The sequence below is a fragment of the Rhinoderma darwinii genome, chromosome 12 (genome assembly GCF_050947455.1).
Source record: "Rhinoderma darwinii isolate aRhiDar2 chromosome 12, aRhiDar2.hap1, whole genome shotgun sequence".
Taxonomy (NCBI): Eukaryota; Metazoa; Chordata; class Amphibia; order Anura; family Rhinodermatidae; genus Rhinoderma; species Rhinoderma darwinii.
In genome coordinates, this window is record NC_134698.1 from 36,347,323 (window position 1) to 36,360,243 (window position 12,921).

Consider the following 12,921-nt stretch of genomic DNA (forward strand, 5'->3'; position numbering starts at 1 on the left):
TAAATACAGCACCAGAACAAAGCTCAGTACATAAATACAGCACCAGAACCAAGCTCAGTACATATATACATCCCCAGAACAAAGATCATATATATATAGCACCAGAACAAAGCTCAGTACTTAAATACAGCCACAGAACCAAGCTCAGTACATATATACAACACCAGAACAAATAGCGCTCAATTTAATGCAACCCCTGCCATATAGGTTTGTACGGCATAAAACTACAGCCGCCAGCATGGCCCAAACCATAGTAAGGATATGCTGGGAGATGCTGTTTCACAAAAAAAATCATACCACCCATCATCATGCTGCAGATCATACAGTGACTACATTACTGATTAGAGGCAGAATAAACATTTACATTAAGTGACTCACCGGTGATGTCTCAGATTCTAGTTCTTTTCTTCTCCTTCCGGTCCAGACCTCTATAATGGATTTCTTCCGTCAACGACCCATTTCTGCAGTTTTACGCTCAGATGTTTTCACTACTCATCTCTGCACCTATAAACGAAGTTAAAATTCCAAACACCTCTAAATATAATAAAGCGCCATAAACTGCACCACTAACTATAATAGCGCCATACACAGTGTTCCTGCTTATAATAGTACCATACTCAGTGTTACACACACACACTGTAGATAGTGCCCCTATAGCCCCCTGTAGATAGTGACTGCATAGAGCCTCTGTGGTTAGTGCCCCACATACAGCCCCCTGTAAATAGTGCCCCACAGGTAACCCATCCCTGTATATAGTGTCCCACATATAGCCCACCCCTATAGATAGTGCCCTACAAATAGCTCCCCTATAGATAGTGCTCTACATATAGCCCGCCCATGTATATAGTGTCCCACATATAGCTTCCCCTGTAGATAGTGCCCCACATATGGACCCCCCTGTATATAGTGGCCCACATCCCCACATATAGACCCCCCGTATATAGTGCCCCACATGTAGACCCCCTGTAAACAGTGGCCAACATCCCCACATATAGACCCCCCCTGTATTTAGTGGCTCACATACCCACATATAGACCCTCCTGTATATAGTGCCCCACATCCCCACATATAAATCCCCCTGTATACAGTGGCCCACATTCACACATATAGACCCCCCTGTAGATAATGCCACTCAGAGTTTTATTAGAAAAAAACAAAAAACTTTACATACCCACATTATCCTATTCCCGAGCCGTTGCCAGTGGCAATGCAGATCTGCTCACTTCTCAGCAGGTCTCCTGGAGCTGAACGACGCATCAATCAGCCCCTTTCAAGTATGGAAGCGGCGCGATGACCGCATCGCGCCGCTAGCGAAGTTGAAAGGCGCTAGTTGGCGGTGCAAGTAATTTTGCCCCGCCAATCAGGATCATTGTAAGGCGCTGAATGGTCGGGCCATTCAGCGCTAATGCATGTATTTGTACCTGCATGCTATAGACGCAGGTACAATTACTGCAAGAGGGGGTGGCTGTCGATAGTACCGGGGCCCTGTCCAGTACTAGCGACACCCCCGGGCATGAGGGGGTCCGTGTCGCCCTGGCCATACATGTTGGAAGCTCAGCGGAGTGGGCCCCCGCAATAGCGTCGCTACAGCTGTAGCAGCCGTAGCGGCGCCATCGGACATATGGGTTGCGTGCCGGCTAGCGGCAAGGTCTCCCTCAAGCCGCGAGCCCCATAGCGGCCGCTACGGCTGCTACCGCAGTAGTTACGCCACTGGTGTGAGTATAACCCTATCCTTTAGGAGTGGGTAACTGCTTAGTATTATAATTGCACACAGAAAATACTTTTATACCGGTGCATTCACACATTGCATCATATTGCATTTTATGCAGCGATTTTAAATAAATGGTGGCAAGATTTGCAATATGAAAGCAATTAATGAATGCACCCTTAGGCCACATGCACACAATGCGTGTTACGTGCGGACTTGCAGCGCAGATTTTCCTGCTGCAAATTCGCAGAGTAATAAAGTACTAGCAAAGTAAATGAGATTACAAGTTTGTATTCTCATCTAAAAACTGCACGTAAATTGACCTGCAGTGCGGTTTTTAAAATATGCTGCATGTCAATTCAAAATATGCAGCATGTCAAATATGCAGCGGTTTTTAAAATATGCACCATGTGTGATCCTGTCTGCTGGGCCCTGTATCTAAGCCTACCTTCGGTTCTGACACAGCGGATGTCCTGACGCCATCCAGCCCCGTGACGGCATGACGCAAGAAGACATCAGAACCTCCGCAACGCTCGGGAATAAGGAGGCTAAGTATATACAAGGGGGGGGGGCGCTGTATAGCACTAATTACGAGCGGAGAAGCTCTGTGTAGCACTATATACAAGGCGGGGCGCTGTGTGGCACTATATACAAGAGGGATGCGCTGTGTGACACTATATACAAGGAGGGGGAGCGCTGTGTAGCACTATATAGAAGGGGGAGCGCTATGTGACACTATATACAATGGGGGAAGCGCTGTGTAGCACTATATACAAGGGGGGATGCGCTGTGTAGCACTATATACAAGGGGGGAACGCTGTGTGACACTATATACAATGGGGGGAAGCGCTGTGTAGCACTATATACAAGGGGGGATGGCCTCTGTAGCATTATATACAGAGGGGTGCACTGTGCAGCACTATATACAAGGGTGGGCGCTGTGTGGCACTATATACAAGGAGGGGGAGTGCTGTGTAGCACTATATACAAAGGGGGGTGAAGCTCTGTGTAGCACTATATGCAAGGGGGCGTGAAGCACTGTGTAGTACTATATACAAGGGGGGAGCACTGTGTGACACTACATAAAATGGGGGGAGTGCTGTGTAGCACTATATACATGGGGGGGGCGCTGTGTGGCACTATATACAAGGAGGGGGAGCGCTGTGTAGTACTATATACAAGGGGGTGAAGCGCTGGGTAGCACTATATACAAGGGGGCTTGAAGCGCTGTGTAGAACTACATACAAGGGGTGGAGCGCTATGTAACACTATATACAATGGGGAAGTGCTGTGTAGCACTATATACAAGGGGGAGCGCTGTGTAGCCCTATATAAAAGGGAGGCGCTGTGTGGCACCATATACAAGAGGGGAGCGCTGTGTGACACTAAATACAAGGAGAGGGAGCGCTATGTAACACTATATACAATGGGGGAAGTGCTGTGTAGCACTATATACAAGGGGGGATGCACTGTGTAGCACTATATACACTGGGGAGTGCTGTGTAGCACTATATACACTGGGGAGCGCTGTATAGCACTAAATACAAGGGGGGCACTGTGTGGCACTATATACAAGAGGGGAGGACTGTGTGGCACTATATACAAGGGGGGAAGCGCTGTGTAGCACTATATACAAGGAGGGGATGCGCTGTGTAGCACTATATATAAGGGGGGAACGCTGAGTGACACTATATACAATGGGGGGAAGCACTGTGTAGCACTATATACAAGGGAGGGATGGCCTCTGTAGCATTATATACAGAGGGGTGCACTGTGCAGCACTATAAACAAGGGTGGGCACTGTGTGGCACTATATACAAGGAGGGGGAGTGCTGTGTAGCACTATATACAAAGGGGGGTGAAGCGCTGTGTAGCACTATATACAAGGGGGCGTGAAGCGCTGTGTAGTACTATATACAAGGGGGGAGCGCTGTGTGACACTACATAAAATGGGGGAGCGCTATGTAGCACTATATACAGAGGGGAGTGCTGTGTAGCACTATATACATGGGGGGGGGGCGCTGTGTGGCACTATATACAAGGAGGGGGAGCGCTGTGTAGTACTATATACAAGGGGGCGTGAAGCGCTGTGTAGCACTATATACAAGGGGGCGTGAAGCGCTGTGTAGCACTACATACAAGGTGGGAGCAAGTGTGACACTACATACAATGGGGGGAAGCATTGTGTAGCACTATATACAAGAGGGCGTGATGCACTGTGTAGCACTATATACAAGGGGGCGTGAAGTGCTGTGTAGCACTATATACAAGGGGGATGCACTGTGTAGCACTATATACAGGGGGAGTGCTGTGTAGCACTATATACAAGCAGGAAGCTCTGTGTAACACTATATACAAGGCGGGGCGCTGTGTTGCACTATATACAAGAGTGGAGCGCTGTGTGACACTATATACAAGGAGGGGGAGCGCTGAGTAGCACTATATACAAGGGGGGTGAAGCACTGTGTAGCACTATTTACAAGGGGTGGAGAGCTGTGTAACACTATATACAATGGGGGGGAAGTGCTGTGTAGCACTATATACAACGGGGGGATGCGCTGTGTAGCACTATATACAGAGGGAGCGCTGTGTAGCACTATATAAAAGGGAGGCACTGTGTGGCACCATATACAAGAGGGGAGCGCTGTGTGATACTATATACAAGGAGAGGGAGCGCTGTGTAGCACTATATACAAGGGAGGGGGTGAAGCGCTGTGTAGCACTATATACAAGAGGGGGGTAAGGCGCTGTGTAGCACTACATGCAAGGGGTGGAGCGCTATGTAACACTATATACAATGGGGGAAGTGCTGTGTAGCACTATATACAAGGGGGGATGCGCTGTGTAGCACTATATACACTGGGGAACGCTGTGTAGCACTATATACAAGGGGGGCGCTGTGTTGCACTATATACAAGAGGGGAAGAGTAGTAAACAAGCCGAGTCAAACCAGGAGTGTACGAGGTACCAAACGCAGAGAAGGAGAGTGGTCAGCAAGCCGGGGTCAATATGTAGCAAGGACAATAGTACAAGAAGCTGCAGCAGGGCCAGGAAACAAAACGAGAAGAATCACAAGCAAAGGAGGAACAGGAAAGGCAGGTATAAATAGACAGAGGGCGGGAGCTAGCTCCGTCTGGCCAGGCTGTGATAGATTCTCCCACTCCTAAGCCTGCCACCCTGAGTGGTGGAAGATGGAGTCAGTCTCACAGACATAGAAGCAGGTGCAGACTGATTATCTATGGGCGTTAACCCCGAAGCTGTGACTGGCAGATCCTTTACAACTATATTCAAGGAGGGGGAGTGCTGTGTAGCACTATATACAAGGGGCTTGCGCTGTGTAGCACTATATACAAGGGGGCGCTGTGTGGAACTATATACAAGAGGGGAGCGCTGAATGACACTATATACAAGGAGGGGAGCACTGTGTAGCACTATATACAAGGGGGGGGTGAAGCATTGTGTAGTACTATATACAAGGGGGTGTGAAGCGCTGTGTAGTACTATATACAAGGGGTGGAGCGCTGTGTGACACTATATACAAGGGGGGAAACGCTGTGTAGCACTATATACAAGGGGGGAGCACAGTGCGACACTATATACAAGGGGGGAAGCGCTGTGTGACACTATATACAAGGGGTAGCGCTGTGTGACACTATATAAAAGGGGGAGGCGCTGTGTGACACTATATAAAAGGGGAGGCGCTGTGTGACACTATATACAAGGGGGGATGCACTGTGTGGCACTATATACAAGGGGGAGCGCTGTGTGGCGCTATCTATATGGGGGCTGTGTGTGATGCTATCTATAGGGGGCGGTGCGTGGTGCTGTTTACAGGGGGATGTGTGTGATGCTATCTACTGGGGTCTGTGTGGCTCTATCTATAGGGGGCTGTGTGTGATGCTATCTATAGCGGGTGTGTGTTGACCATCTACATGTGGCGCTATCTACAGGGGGTTGTATGTGGCGCTATCTACAGGGGGTGGCGCTAGCTACAGGGGGCAGTGTGTATGTGGTGCTTTACTTTACAGTGTGTGACAATTATATTCAGGGGCACAGTGTTTTGTACTATTTCATTCAGGGCCGCAGTTTATGGTGCGATTATATTTAGAGGCATAATGTGTGGCACCATGATGATGTTATCATCATTTATAGGTATGGAAATGTTGGAAAAGTGAGGAGACGAAGACATCTGAGTGGAAAATTCGACAGAAATGGGTCATAGCCAGGAGAAGTCGTTATGAAGCTGGACCGGATGGAGAAGAAATTAGTAGAATCTGAGATCGTCACCTGTGAGTCACTAGATTTATAGAGAATCTGTCACCTCTCCTGACATATTTATTATAGGAAAACCTTGTATTTCACAAAAAGTCTTTGTGCAGTCCAGGACTGATAGACAAATTGATGTTACCATTCCCTTTGTCAGGAGAATGTGCAGGGACACAGCCCTGTGACAAGGGGAATCGTAACACCCATTTGTTAATGCTTGCACAAAAAGGTAGTGTTAACAATAGTTACGGCGCTGCAGGGCGGTGGTTGAGAAGGGGGGCCCAAGTTTGGGTGACAGCCCAGGGCCTATGGTAGACTTAATTCGCCACTGGTGCCGAGCGGTGCCATCGGACATATGGGTTGCGTGTCGGCTAGCGGCACGGTCTCCCTCAAGCCGCGAGCCCCGTAGCAACCACTACGGCTGCTACCGCAGTAGTTGCGCCACTGGTGTGAGTATAACCCTATACTTTAGGAGTGGGTAACTGCTTAGTATTATAATTGCACACAGAAAATACTTTTATAACGGTGCATTCACACATTGCATTTTATGCAGCGATTTAAAATAAATGGTGGGGAAGATTTGCAATATGAAAGCAATTGATGAATGCACCCTTAGGCCACATGCACACAATGCGTGTTACTGTGCGGACTTGCAGCGCAGATTTTCGTGCTGCAAATTCGCAGAGTAATAAAGTACTAGCAAAGTAAATGAGATTACAACTATGTATTCTCATCTAAAAACTGCAGAATTTTTCTGCACGGAAATTGACCTGCAGTGCGGTTTTTAAAATATGCTGCATGTCAATTCAAAATATGCAGCATGTCAAATATGCAGCGGTTTTTAAAATATGCACCATGAGTGATCCTGTCTGCTGGGCCCTGTATCTAAGCCTACCACATGGTAGGCTTAGATAAAGGGCCCATGTGTGATTCTTTCTGGTAGACCCTGTATCTAAGCCTACCACAAGGTAGGCTTAAATACAGGGCCCTTGCAGACAGTAACGTTAAACTTATCCTCCTCTTAGGCTTCTGACACAGCGGACGTCCTGACGCCATCCAGCGCCGTGACGGCATGAAGCAAGAAGACATCAGAACCTCCGCAACGCTCGGGAATAAGGAGGCTAAGTATATACAAGGGGGGAGCACTGCATAGCACTAAGTACAAGCGGGGAAGCTCTGTGTAGCACTATATACAAGGCGGGGCGCTGTGTGGTACTATATACAAGAGGGAAGCGCTGTGTGACACTATATACAAGGAGGGGGAGCGCTGTGTAGCACTATATACAAGGGGGGGAACGCTGTGTGACACTATATACAATGGGGGGAAGCGCTGTGTAGCACTATATACAAGGGAGGAATGCGCTGTGTAGCATTATATACAGAGGGGTGCACTGTGCAGCACCATATACAAGGGTGGACGCAGTGTGGCACTATATACAAGGAGGGGGAGTGCTGTGTAGCACTATATACAATGGGGGGGGGGGGGTGAAGCGCTGTGTAGCACTATATACAAGAGGGCGTGAAGCGCTGTGTAGTACTATATACAAGGGGGAGTGCTGTGTGACACTACATAGAATGGGGGGAGTGCTGTGTGGAACTATATACAGAGGGGAGTGCTGTGTAGAACTATATACATGGGGGGCGCTGTGTGGCACTATATACAAGGAGGGGGAGCGCTGTGTAGTACTATATACAAGTGGGGGTGAAGCGCTGTGTAGTACTATATACAAGTGGGGGTGAAGCGCTGTGTAGCACTATATACAAGGGGGGAAGCACTGTGTAGCACTATATACAAGGGGAATGTGCTGTGTAGCACTATATACAGGGAGAGCGCTGTGTAGCACTATATACAAGCGGGGAAGCTCTGTGTAGCACTATATACAAGGGAGGGCGCTGTGTAGCACTATATACAAGGGGGCGTGATGCGCTGTGTAGCACTATTTACAAGGGGCCGTGAAGTGCTGTGTAGCACTATATACATGGGGGATGCACTGTGTAGCACTATATACAGGGGGGTGAAGCGCTGTGTAGCACTATATACAAGGGGGGGTGAAGCACTGTGTAGCACTATTTAGAAGGGGTGGAGCGCTGTGTAACACTATATACAATGGGGGGGGGAGTGCTGTGTAGCACTATATACAAGGGGGGGATGCGCTGTGTAGCACTATATACAGGTGGAGCGCTGTGTAGCACTATATAAAAGGGAGGCACTGTGTGGCACCATATACAAGAGGGGAGCGCTGTGTGACACTATATACAAGGAGGGGGAGCGCTGTGTAGCACTATATACAAGGGAGGGGGTGAAGCGCTGTGTAGCACTATATACAAGGGTGGGTGAAGCGCTGTGTAGCACTACATGCAAGGGGTGGAGCGCTGTGTAACACTATATACAATGGGGGAAGTGCTGAGTAGCACTATATACAAGGGGGGATGCGCTGTGTAGCACTATATAAACTGGGGAGCGCTGTGTAGCACTATATACAAGGGGGATGCGCTGTGTAGCACTATATACAGGGGGGAGCACTGTGTAGCACTATATACAAGGGGAGCGCTGTGTGACACTATATACAAGGAGGGGGAGCACTGTGTAGAACTATATACAAGGGGGGGGTGAAGCGTTGTGTAGTACTATATACAAGGGGGGGTGAAGCGCTGTGTACCACTATATACAAGGGGTGGAGCGCAGTGTAACACTATATACAATGGGGGTGAAGTGCTCTTTAGCACTATATACAAGGGGAGATGCGCTGTGTAGCACTATACACAGGGGGGAGCGATGTGTAGCACTATATACAAGGGGGGCGCTGTGTGACACTATATACAAGGAGGGGGAGCGCTGTGTAGCACTATATTCAAGGGGCGTGAAACGCTGTGTAGCACTATATACAAGGGGGCGTGAAGCACTGTGTAGCACTATGTATAAGGGGGAGCGCTGTGTAGCACTATATACAGGGGGAGCATTGTGTAGCACTATATAAAAGGGGGGAAGCACTGTGTAGCACTATATACAAGGGGGGAAGCGCTGTGTGACACTATATACAAGGGGGGAAACGCTGTGTAGCACTATATAAAAGGGGGAGCACAGCGCGACACTATATACAAGGGGGGAAGCGATGTGTGACACTATATAAAAGGGGGAGCGCTGTGTGACAATATATAAAAGGGGGAGGCGCTGTGTGACACTATATAAAAGGGGGAGGCGCTGTGTGACACTATATACAAGGGGGATGCACTGTGTGGCACTATATACAAGGGGGAGCGCTGTGTGGCGCTATCTATATGGGGGCTGCGTGTGCTGCTATCTATAGGGGGATGTGTGTGATGCTATCTACTGGGGTCTGTGTGGCTATATCTATAGGGGGCTGTGTGTGATGCTATCTATAGCGGGTGTGTGTTGACGATCTACATGTGGCGCTATCTACAGGGGGTTGTATGTGGTGCTATCTACAGGGGGGTGGCGCTATCTACAGGGGGGGTGGCGCTATCTACAGGGGGGGTGGCGCTATCTACAGGGGGAAGTGTGTATGTGGTGCTTTACTTTACAGTGTGTGACAATTATATTCAGGGGCACAGTGTTTTGTACTATTTCATTCAGGGCCGCAGTTTATGGTGCGATTATATTTAGAGGCATAATGTGTAGCACCATGATGATGTTATCATCATTTATAGGTGTGGAAATGTTGGAAAAGTGAGGAGACTAAGACATCTGAGTGGAAAATTAGACAGAAATGGGTCATAGCCAGGAGAAGTCGTTATGAAGCTGGACCGGATGGAGAAGAAATTAGTAGAATCTGAGATCTTCACCTGTGAGTCACTATATATAGAGAATCTGTCACCTCTCCTGACATATTTATTATAGGAAAACCTTGTATTTCACAAAAAGTCTTTGTGCAATCCAGGACTGATAGACAAATTAATGTTACCATTCCCCTTGTCAGGAGGATGTGTAGGGACACAGCCCTGTGACAAGGGGAATCGTAACACCCATTTGTTAATGCTTGCACAAAAAGGTAGTGTCAACAATAGTTACGGCGCTGCAGGGCGGTGGTTGAGAAGGGGGCCCAAGTTTGGGTGACAGCCCAGGGCCTATGGTAGACTTAATTCGCCACTGGATTGAGTGCATGTGGGGGCACGGACTGGCCAAACAGTGTTTCAGCCTGTGTAAGTTACTAAGTCGAAAGAAAACAGCTGATTACGGCAGCCGGCCAAAACACTTCCAAATCGCAGATTTTTAAGTGTGCCAGCCGGGCCAGCACACCAACAAATCAGCAATTTGTAAGTGTACAGGCGCCTGCTATAGTAATTAGTTGTTTTCTTCAGCTTACATTTTTGCTCACTTGCTCTATATAAAAGAGGTCCAGTGTCAGATAAATTTAACAGCTAAATGATTTTGCCCAGCACACTTCCAAATCACTGATATTTAGGTGTGCTGGCCCGGCTGGCATACATATAAATCAGAGTTTTGTTAGTGTGCTGGGCAGCCGCCGGATGAAACGAGGCCTGTTGACTGTCCAATGGAGGCTAGAGCACTTAAAAGAGAAGAGGTCCAATGAAGAAAACAGCTAGATCCCGACTCTGCCCTCCAGAACTCCTCCTCTGACAAGTCCCACCCCCACACCATCCATCAGTGCCATAGACTCTGTGCCGAGTAAACTCTGCTGCCCTCTGAGACGTGAGGATGTGACTTCATGCTTTGTGACGTTCACCAGCGGCCTGCCTGCTCGGAACTGCGGCTGCCTCCTCTCCCTCCCTAGACCTTTTGGACAGTGGACCTCTTGCCTAGCTGGAACTGGTCTGCATAAAACCTTATGTTTGACTATGCAAGTAAGGCTTTGTAAGAAAAATAAAAATAAAAGTCACGGCACAATCATTTGTGTTGCAGTGGCTGAATGTGGACAAAAACATGCCCACTATAGTATTACGGGCGAAATCATGCGGTTATTGGCCACCACATAAAGGCATAATTTCGTCTGTATGTGGCCACCCCAACGTAGAAACGAACCTTAGAGCTACAGATGAGGGGGGCACCAAACAAAATCTTTGCACCGGGTGAAGGGAAACCTAACTACGCCTCTGCCACATGACACCCAAAATGTCCCTTCCCCCAGCCACAATGCCCTCATGATAGCCATAACGCAATCCATGACACATACAAAGCCCTCAAAGGTAACGTTGTGAATGTAGTCTTTCACTCTCCCCATCTTTTCAATCTGGCCTGGACTGGAATAAAGGCTTCTTCAAGCTATAACATGCATTTGCAGAGTTTGCGACCCAGGATCTTCACTTTTACAACACATACCTCTCCCATGACAGCCACAAATTGCTCCCAAGACAGCAACAATGTCCCTTATGCCAGCCACAATGCCCCTATTCCAGCCACACTTCACACATGTATACACATACTTATATTGCCACAGTCTGCATGAGAAAGGGGAGCAGTAGGTTTTAGTATATTAGCAATCTGAAGCAGAGAAGATACAGGAGCTGCCAAGAGCAGAGCAGAAAGTGCTGGTACCAGGCGCTTCTCCTGCACTAAAGTAAAGCCTCTGATTGCTTGAAGCAGGTGCCTGTCACAAGTTACAGACTTTTCCATTGTTACAGGAGCCTCTCTATTACCAATGAGCGTGTGAAAGAAATTTTTACATTTTGATGTGTTTTTTGGCGCATTTTCATGATGCGGATTGTGGTGCGATTTTCCTCAGCAATAGGCATATACAATTCGCAAGCGGAAACGCAAGATGCAGTGAAGGAAATAAGTATTTGATCCCTTGCTTATTTTGTAAGTTTGCCCACTGTCAAAGACATGAACAGTCTAGAATTTTTAGGCTAGGTTAATTTTACCAGTGAGAGATAGATTATATAAAAAAAAACAGAAAATCACATTGTCAAAATTATATATATTTATTTGCATTGTGCACAGAGAAATAAGTATTTGATCCCTTTGGCAAACAAGACTTAATACTAAGTGGCAAAACCCTTGTTGGCAAGCACAGCAGTCAGACATTTTTTGTAGTTGATGATGAGGTTTGCACACATGTTAGATGATATTTTGGCCCACTCCTCTGCAGATCATCTGTAAATCATTAAGATTTTGAGGCTGTCGCTTGGATCTTCAGCTCCCTCCATAAGTTTTCGATGGGATTAAGGTCTGGAGACTGGCTAGGCCACTCCATGACCTTAATGTGCTTCTTTTTGAGCCACTCCTTTGTTGCCTTGGCTGTATGTTTCAGGTCATTGTCGAGCTGGAAGACCCAGCCACGAGCCATTTTTAATGTCCTGGTGGAGGCAAGGAGGTTGTCACTCAGGATTTGACGGTAAATGGCTCCATCCATTCTCCCATTGATGCGGTGAAGTAGTCCTGTTACCTTAGCAGAGAAACACCCCGAAAACATAATTTTTCCACCTCCATGCTTGACAGTGGGGATGGTGTTCTTTGGGTCATAGGCAGCATTTCTCTTCCTCCAAACACGGCAATGCCAAAGAGCTCAATTTTAGTCTCATCTGACCACAGCACCGTCTCCCAATCACTCTCAGAATCATCCAGATGTTCATTTGCAAACTTCAGACGGGCCTGTACATGTGCCTTCTTGAGCAGGGGGACCTTGCGGGCACTGCAGGATTTTAATCCATTACGGCGTAATGTGTTACCAATGGTTTTCTTGGTGACTGTGGTCCCAGCTGCCTTGAGATCATTAACAAGTTCCCCCCGTGTAATTTTCGGCTGAGCTCTCACCTTCCTCAGGATCAAGGATACCCCACGAGGTGAGATTTTGCATGGAGCCCCAGATCGATGTCGATTGACAGTCATTTTGTATGTCTTCCATTTTCTTACTATTGCACCAACAGTTGTCTCCTTCTCACCCAGCGTCTTACTTATGGTTTGGTAGCCCATTCCAGCCTTGTGCAGGTCTATGATCGTGTCCCTGACATCCTTAGAAAGCTCTTTG